The sequence below is a fragment of the Mobula birostris genome, chromosome 4, assembly GCF_030028105.1.
Source record: "Mobula birostris isolate sMobBir1 chromosome 4, sMobBir1.hap1, whole genome shotgun sequence".
Lineage (NCBI taxonomy): Eukaryota > Metazoa > Chordata > Chondrichthyes > Myliobatiformes > Myliobatidae > Mobula > Mobula birostris.
The window spans coordinates 19,666,372-19,675,034 of record NC_092373.1 but is presented as its reverse complement, the minus strand read 5'-3'; the positions used below and the strand labels follow the sequence as shown (position 1 = coordinate 19,675,034).

At 40.0% G+C, this 8,663-nt stretch overlaps 1 long non-coding RNA gene across 1 annotated transcript in view; it reads left to right on the top strand.

Annotated features, from left to right (window-relative positions):
• Positions 1–932: 932 nt before the first annotated feature.
• Positions 933–8,663, top strand: part of LOC140195858 (uncharacterized) — a 69,405-nt gene continuing 61,674 nt past the window's right edge. The window contains exons 1-3 of the long non-coding RNA XR_011885556.1: positions 933–1,016; positions 4,991–5,065; positions 6,522–6,651. This is a non-coding gene — a long non-coding RNA (uncharacterized lncRNA). The remainder of the gene's footprint in view (positions 1,017–4,990; positions 5,066–6,521; positions 6,652–8,663) is intronic.

Sequence of the window (8,663 nt, the reverse complement as noted above, 5' to 3'; positions counted from 1 at the left end):
GTCATTTCCATGTCCGAGCAGTTGATGAGACTAAAAGGCTAAATTGTGCAGGAATAATCTGCTATTCTCTCGAATGCGCGAGGCAAGAAGTTGGTATCACATAGAAAAGCCACAGACAAATGAACTCGTCGGTATTATTTCTTTAAAGGATGGTCTAAAGTTATAGCGTGTAATTACGCTGCATCTGCAGAGATAGAGCGAAACGTGATTTCCGAGAGGGGAGAGAGACTCACTGCAGAGGCGTAAGAATTTCTTTTTGTTTCCCATTTGGTGGTGAATGACGTCACTGTGCTGAGTCACGCGGGCGCGCTCCCGCGGCTCTGGTCACAGTAGGTGGCTAAAATGCAAAAGCAAGGGCTGGGGAGGGGGTGAAAAGGTACATCAAATTTGCTTCGAGTTAATACAGAAAACGGTGCACACGCGTGATCGCTAATCAGACGCATTCCCTATTGCACTAAATATAGGAAAATAGTCATATTGATTGAATGTTTTGTGTTATATAAATAAATGTTACTTTTTAGCATACGCTTGCGGCTACTCCATTTGCTGAAAATATGCTCCGCATTCTTTCGTATCAGATGCTTTTATAAAGCCCACTTACTGTCACATAACTGTACATAGACACGTAGAAATAAGAACATAAGCAACTTAGTTCCCTTTCTCTAAACACTTCTGCAACGGGCTTCGAATCATCACACAATCCACGTGCGTGAAACAATGCATTGGATTATCCAGCTGGAATTTAACCAGCTGATATGCAAAAGAAAAGCCTCACTACTTCAGTGCAGCATCGTACCACAACGCAACATTCTTTCAATCGCCAGACTTTATTCCTCCTTCCACTCCCCCCTCCCCATCTAGGAGAACGATAAATAATGCATTAAATGAGACAGAGCTCGTCTGATGTCCCATCCCCCTCATTTGTGCAGTCCACATCCACAACGGTTCTCAGATGGAGCCTTGCAGCAACGAATTTAATATCCGATGCTACCCCGACAAAGAAACATCCATTGATGGTTGGAAATTTATTTTTTTCTAAATTTATCAAATGATTTAAACTTTTGACCGTTTTCGTTAAAATTTTGCTTTATTTGAGGAATGTAACAGGAAAGAGTCAAAGAAATGGGGGGAGGGGTCTAAAGGAAGGCAGAAGCAGTTCCTCCGTCCAAACAAAATGATCACCGTTACAGTTATGTGGCGCTTCACCATGTCGCTGTAAGGGCCCAAGATATTTCATGTAATTAAGTTCTTATTTTTTTTTACTTTTGCACAATTATGCAAGATTTAGTAGTTTTTGATTTAATAGGAACTTTCCCTAAGCAAATTTATTTCACACGGTAATCCATTTCTATCATTAAAAAGATTTGAATTACGATACTCAGTCCTCAAAAAATCTGAATCATCTGTTTCAATATGCTGCAGTATTACAAAAATATGATTTACGCGATGTTCTGTAAATCTAGCAGCTTTAGTAAAGCAGTCCACGTTTCTACACTAGGACACAATTTTAAATTCTCTTCTCAGACAATGGGGGCCCCAGTGAAGACCACAAATTTCAGTTCCGATTGGTCCGTGTGCCTTCTACATGCTTAAGAGAACTTCCGTTGTTACCATGTAAAGTGAAAAAAAGGGACTAATGTCATATATGCATTTTATTGCGAGCCAAAGCATATTTTCTGCAGTGATATGTTGTTTCCTACATTACAGCAGTAACTATGTAGTCATTATCATACAAACTTCAAAGTACATTTATTATCAAAGTACACATATATCATGGATAAACCCTGAGATTCATTTTCTTGTGGGTGGTTACAATAGATACAAAGAAACAGCTTAGAATCAATGAAAACCTGCACACAACAAGACAAACAACCCATGTGCAGGTCAACAAACTGCCAATACAAAAGAATAATAATAAATAATTAAGCAATAACTATAGAGAACTTGAGATGAAGAGACCTTGAAAGTGAGTCCATAGGTTGTGGGAACAGTTCAGTGTTGGGGTGAGTGAAGTTATGTCCTCTGGTTTGAGAGCCTGATGGTTGAGCAGTAATAACTTCCTGAGCCTGGTGGTTGGGACTTAAAGGCTGCTGTACCTCCTTCCTGATGGCAGCAGCAAGCAAAGAGCATGACCTGGATGATGTGGGTCCTTGATGATGGATACTGCTTTCCTACAACGCTGTTCCTTCCGTATCCAATATTTGTCAGCTTTTCCATTTAAGGATATTGGTGTTTCCATGCCAGGTGTGATGTAACCAATCAGTATAATCTCTTACCACACGTTTATAGAAGTTTGTCAAAGTTTTAGATGATATGCTGAATCTTTGCAAACTTCTAAGAAAGTAGAGATGCTGCTGTGCTTTCTTTTTAATGGCACTTATGCGCTGGACCCAGGACAGATCCTCTGAAATGATATGCCGAGGAACACAAAACTGCTGACCCTTTCCACCTCTGATCCTCAGATGAAGACTGGCTCATGGATGTATTTCCACCTCCTGTACACTATTATCAGCTCCTTGATCTTGCTGACAGTGAGTGAGAGGTTGTTGTTGTGGCACCACTCAGCCCAATTTTCAGTCTCCCACGTATGTGCTGATTTGTCACCACATTTGATTTGACCAATGACAATGGCATCGTCAACAAACATAAATATGATATTGGAGCTGTGTTTAGCCTCACAGTGATAAGTATAAAATGAGTAGAGAAGGGGGCTAAGCACACAGCTTTGTGGTACACCTGTGCTGATGGTGATTGTGCAGGAGATGTTAGCAATCTGAACTGACAAGTCTGCAAGTGAAGAAATTGATGATTCAGTTGCACAAGGAGGTATTAGGCCTATGTCTTGGAGCTTATTGATTAGATTTGAGGGGATGATAGTATTGAATGCTGTGCTGTAGTCAATAAAGTGCATCCTGATGTATGCATCTTCACTGTCCAGATGTTCTAAGATTGAGAGAAGAGCCAATGAAATGGCATCTGCTGTTGACTTGTTATGACGGTAGGTGAACTGGAGTGGATCCAAGTTACTGTCCAGGCAGGAGTTGATATGCTTCATCAGCTTAGAAACCATATAGTGTAGAACCAGACCCTTCAATCCACCATGTTCATGCCAACCTTCTTCCTCACCTAAGCTAATCCTATTTGTCCACATTAGGAAGAAGGTACTGTACAAGAACCTCAGTTCCCACACTACCAGATTCAGGAACAGTTATTACTACTCAACCATCAGGCTCTTGAATCAGTCGGGATAACTTCACTCACTTTCACTCACCCCACCTCTGAACCGGTTTCACCACCTTTACTTTCAAGGACTCTACAAATCATATTCTTGATATTTATTACTTATTTATTTATTATTATTATTTTGTTTTTTTCCCCCTCTCTTTTTGCATTTTCAGTTTGTTGTCTTTTGCATGTTGGTTATTTGCTTGTCTTTGTTGTGTGTGATTTTTCAGTGATTCTATTGTTTTTTTGTATATACTGTGGCTGCCTGCACGAAAATGAATGTCAGGATAGCATATGGTGATATTTGTTTTGATAATAAATTTACTTTGAACTTAAGGATAGTATGCCTATTAAAGTCTCTGTCTAAATGCCTTCAAAATATTGTGATAAGTTTGATTGCCTCGCTTCCTCTGGTAGCACATTCCAGATATCAGCCATTTACTATTGCAAAGAAAAAATCTTGCTTTCTTACTACCTGCCATATCTTTGCCTCTCATTAATTTTACATACAGTGGATTCTGGTTAATTAGGACACATCAATACCGATACATTTTGGCCCAATTAGGTGGCTGCCCCAATTAGCTGAAGTTTCATGGAAATAGTTTAAATAGTATAAAAAAACACAAAACTACTGTTTAACTGAGTAATAAGTTATGCATTTAAGTGAAACACAGAACAAATTAGAACACTACCGATACTACTACAGTACTATATAACTGTGTATTAGTTCCTAATAGTTAGTGATAATGTGTTCTTTTGATTGCCTATAAATAAAACAAAATCAGAACAGACACCTATTGCAAATAACAGACTGTTTCATACAATGCTTTTGACAACTGCATCCTCCAAATCTTCATTTTCATTGTAATATTTAAGACGATTGTTAATATCTTCAAATTCTTTGTAGTTCCTAATTTGTTGAAGTAGTGAAATTGTTTAATTTTCACCCCCGTCTGTTCCTGGAACCTCCAGGCCTGAATGTTTGAGACTACAGTGAGCAAAACAGTTGTGAATTGTCTTATGCTTGCTTCTTACCAGCTATAAGTAACAAAAAGCGCTGCTTTTAGAACAGATACACACACAACTGGTGCTATTTAAGGACTGTTCGCTCTAAGCACATCATAGTGTATAACAGCCGCACAACTGCATGCAATTGACGCTAGTTAGGAACTCACAAACAAGAGAAAATCTGCAGATGCTGGAAATCTGAGCAACTCACACAAAATGATGGAGGAACTCAGCAGGCCAGGCAGTATCTAGGAAAAGAGTACAGTCGATGTTTGAGTCTTGCCAAAGGGTCTCAGCATGAAACATCGACTGTACTCTTTTCCTTGATGCTGGGTCTGGCCTGCTGAGTTCCTCCAGCATTTTGTGTGTGTTGCTCTAGTTAAGAACTGTTTGGCAACAGTCTTTTGTCCCAATTAAGTGGCATAATGTCCCAAATAAATGAAGGGAATCCCAGCTGTTTTGTTGATTAGTTTTTATCCTTTACGGGTTTGCCCAAAGAAGTGCATGGTCCAATTAATCAGTCACCAACTAACTGGAATCCATTGTATGTCTACCAAGTTGCCCTCTCAGCCTCCTATGCTCTAGGAAAACACTTCAGATGTAAATCATAAACATGAAGGCCTCCAGGAGATAATCATTGGGATATGAAAAGTGCATTGTAATTGTAATTTAAAGCATTATCAATTTTAATTCATATGGATAGCATTGCCATAGCGTTCATTGCCTCTTCCTAATAGTTCGTTTTTTTTTGTCATAGGCATCCTGTACCTAATAAAGTGGCCACTTAGTGTATGTTCATGGTCTTCTGCTGCTGTAGCCCATCCACTTCAAGGTTTGACGTGTGTTCCGAGATGCTCTTCTGCACGCCATTGTTGTAATGCATGATTACTTGAGTTACTGTCGCCTTCCTGTCAGCTTGAACCAGTCTGGCTATTCTCCTCTGACTTTTCTCATTAACAAGGCATTTTCACCAACAGAACTGGATGTTTTTTTTTGTTTTTTGCACCGTTCTCTGTAAACTCTAGAGACTGTTGAGCATGAAAACCCCAGGAGATCAGCAGTTTCTGAGGTACTCAAACCACCCTGTCTGGCACCAGCAATCATTCACAGTCAAAAACACTTAGATCACATTTCTTCCCCATTCTGATGGTTGGACTGAACAACAACTGAATCTCTTGACCATGTCTGCATGTGTTTATGCATTGAGTAGATTAGATATTTGCATTAATGAGCAGATGTACAGGTGTACCTAATACAGTAACCATTGAGTGTACACCCACGGTTTAAGCACCATAAAAATGATCTTTTTGCTGTATTCCAAACAGTCCTTGAGAAGACAACGCTGACCAACCTTCTTCTACATTCTGTATGGGAAGGAATTTCAAATATGTTTTTAGGGAGGTTGCTCCAGGAATCTAATCCAGTTGTGATGAAAGAACAGCCATGTATTTCACAGTGGTATGTGACTTGGAGAGGAAACTTAGTGTGCTTTCAATTTGCCTGGTCTTATTGCCCATTAGGCGAAAACAGCATTGCGGCAGACAGGAAGGCTATTCAATGGCTGCGCAAAACTGCCCAATGCATCATCAGCACCAGCCTAGCCGTCATCAAAGACATGCTATATCTACAGAAAAGTACCAGTAAAAGGGAAGTAATATCATGAAGGATCCCACTTACCCTACTCCTGGACTGGTTGTCCCACTCCCATCAGGGTATGTAGTGTCCATGCCAGGACCACTGGGCTCAAAAACAGTTACTTTCCCCAAGCAGTAAGACTGATCCACACCTCCACATCCCACTGCTCCACACCTCCCACCATCACTACTTTATCATTTCCTATCTGAGTCACCTTATTTACAGACACTCCTGTGCCTGTTGTCACTTTATGGACATACAATCAATCTAGGTACATGAGCTATGTACTTATATTTTGTGTTTTTATTATTATCGTGTTCTTTACCTTGTTGTTTCTTTTTCTGCTGCATCAGTTCCAGAGTAACCATTGTTTAATTCTCCTTTACATTTGTGTACTGGAAATGACATCGAACAGACATGAATCACATTGAAAGAGGTGATGGGTTTTGAATTATTTTGAAAGAAATCTAAGTGAGTCTCTGCAGCTAATTTGTAGATTGTACAAGTGCACTGGAGGCAAAGGAAGTGAATGTTTACAATGATGGATTGAGTGGTAATAGGCTGCTTTCTCAAGGATTGCATGGAACTCCTTGATGTTGTTTTGATGAAGGGTTTTCAACTTGAAACGTTAACTCTGTTTTTTGTTTCCACAGATGCTGCCTGACCTGAATCTTTCCAGCATTTTCTGTGTTTATTTCAGATTTCCTACATCTGCAGTTTCCTTTTTGATTTTCAGTGTTTCACCACAATCCTGATGAGTGGCTCAGAAACGGCAGCTAGGAGGTAAGTCACACATCGATGAATATTTACACCCTGTGTCCTAGGTACAGAATTTACATAAAAGTGAAAATCTGCAGACGCTGGAAATACAAGCAACAAGCACAAAATGCTGGAGGAACCCAGCAGGCCAGGCAACATCTATGGAAAAGAGTACAAGAGCACCGAAAGTTCTCAGCCCAAAACATTGATTGTATTCTTTTCCATAGATGCTGCCTGGCCTGCCAAGTTCTTCCAGCATTTTGTGTGATTTACAGAATTTGCAGTTATTTTCACCAATTTCAATTTTATCCGCCTTGCTACCCTACAGTTTTGGTTGCCCCATTATAGGAAAATGTGGGAGCTTTAGAGATGGTGCAGAGAAGATTTACCTGGATGCTCTTTGGATTGGAGGTTGAATGAGTTAGGGCTTTTCTCTTTGGTGTGAAGGAGAATTAGAGGTAAAACGACAGAGCTGTATAACATAAGAAGCATAGATAGAGTGATGTTTTCTTAGGGCAAAAATCACGAATATGAGAGGGCGTGATTTGGAAGAAAGTATAGGGGGGTACCAGATATAGGTTTTTTTGTACAGAGTGGTGGGTGTGTAAAATACACTGCTGGGAGTGGTGATTGAGGCAGGTACATTAGGGACATTTAAGAGACTCTTAGATAGGCACATGGATGAAAGAAAAATGGAGGAAGAGTTAAATTAATTGTGGAGTATGTTAAAAGGTCAGCAAAATATCATGGACCAAATGGCCTGTACTACGCTGTACTTTTCTATGTATATTTTCTTCCATTAGATTATTAGATTAGATCATGAGGACACACAGTCCTCTTTTATTGTCATTTAGTAATGCATGCATTAGAAATGATACAATATTCCTCCGGTGTGATATCACAGAAACACAGGACAGACCAAGACTGAAAAACTAACAAAAACCACATAATTATAACATATAGTTACAACAGTGCAACAATACTATAACTTGATGAAGAACAGGCCATGGCACAGTAAAAAAGTTCAAAGTCTCTTGAATGTCCCACATCTCACGCAGACGGGAGAAGGAAGAAAACCCTCCCTGCCATGCCCGACCACAGTCCGACTCTGAGTCGTCGGAAAACTTTGAGCCTCCGATCAGCCCTCCGACTCTGAGTACCGAGCACCATCTCTATCCGAACGCTTCGACCTCAGCCTCGGTTGCCAGCAGCAGGCAAAGCCGGGGATTTTGGAGCCTTCGCTCCGGAAGATTTTTGATCGCACAGTAACAGCGGCAGCAAACCGGCATTTCAGAAATTTCTCCTGATGTTCCCCTGTGCTTTCACGTCTGTCTCCATCAAATCAGAATTGTCCACGGCCCCTATTTAACAAATACAATACCATTTCACTGGAGAGCTGCACGCGGTGTCTCTCTTTTGATCTCTCTTTCTTCACTTAAGATTGTCCTTAAAGTATATCTGTGAACAAACTTGTGGTTAGCTCTCCTAATGTCGTATGTTGTCAGATTTTGTCCGACAACATTCTTGTGAACATTTTAGTTCAGTAGATTTTGGTTAAGTAGGATACATCAGGACAGGTACATTTTGGCCCAAATAAGCAGCTGCCCCAATTAGCCGAAGTTTCAATGAAGTAGTTAAAAAGGTATAAAAAAGACAAACCGGGTTACAAATTATGTAATTTATTGAACTACAAAACAAAATAGAACACTACACATATTACTATAGTATTATAAAACAGTGTATTAGTTATCAATGGAGCAATTCATTCAGTATACATTGCTGCATGCTTTTGATTGACTGTAAATGTACAAAATCAGTGTAGATGCCTAGTGCAGATAATGGATGCCTTCATACCATATAACCATATAACAATTACAGCACGGAAACAGGCCATCTCGGTTCTTCTAGTCCATGCTGAACTCTTACCCTATCCTATTCCCACCGACCTGCACTCAGCCCATAACCCTCCATTCCTTTCCTGTCCATATATCTATTCAATTTAACTTTAAACGACAACATAGAACCTGCCTCAACCA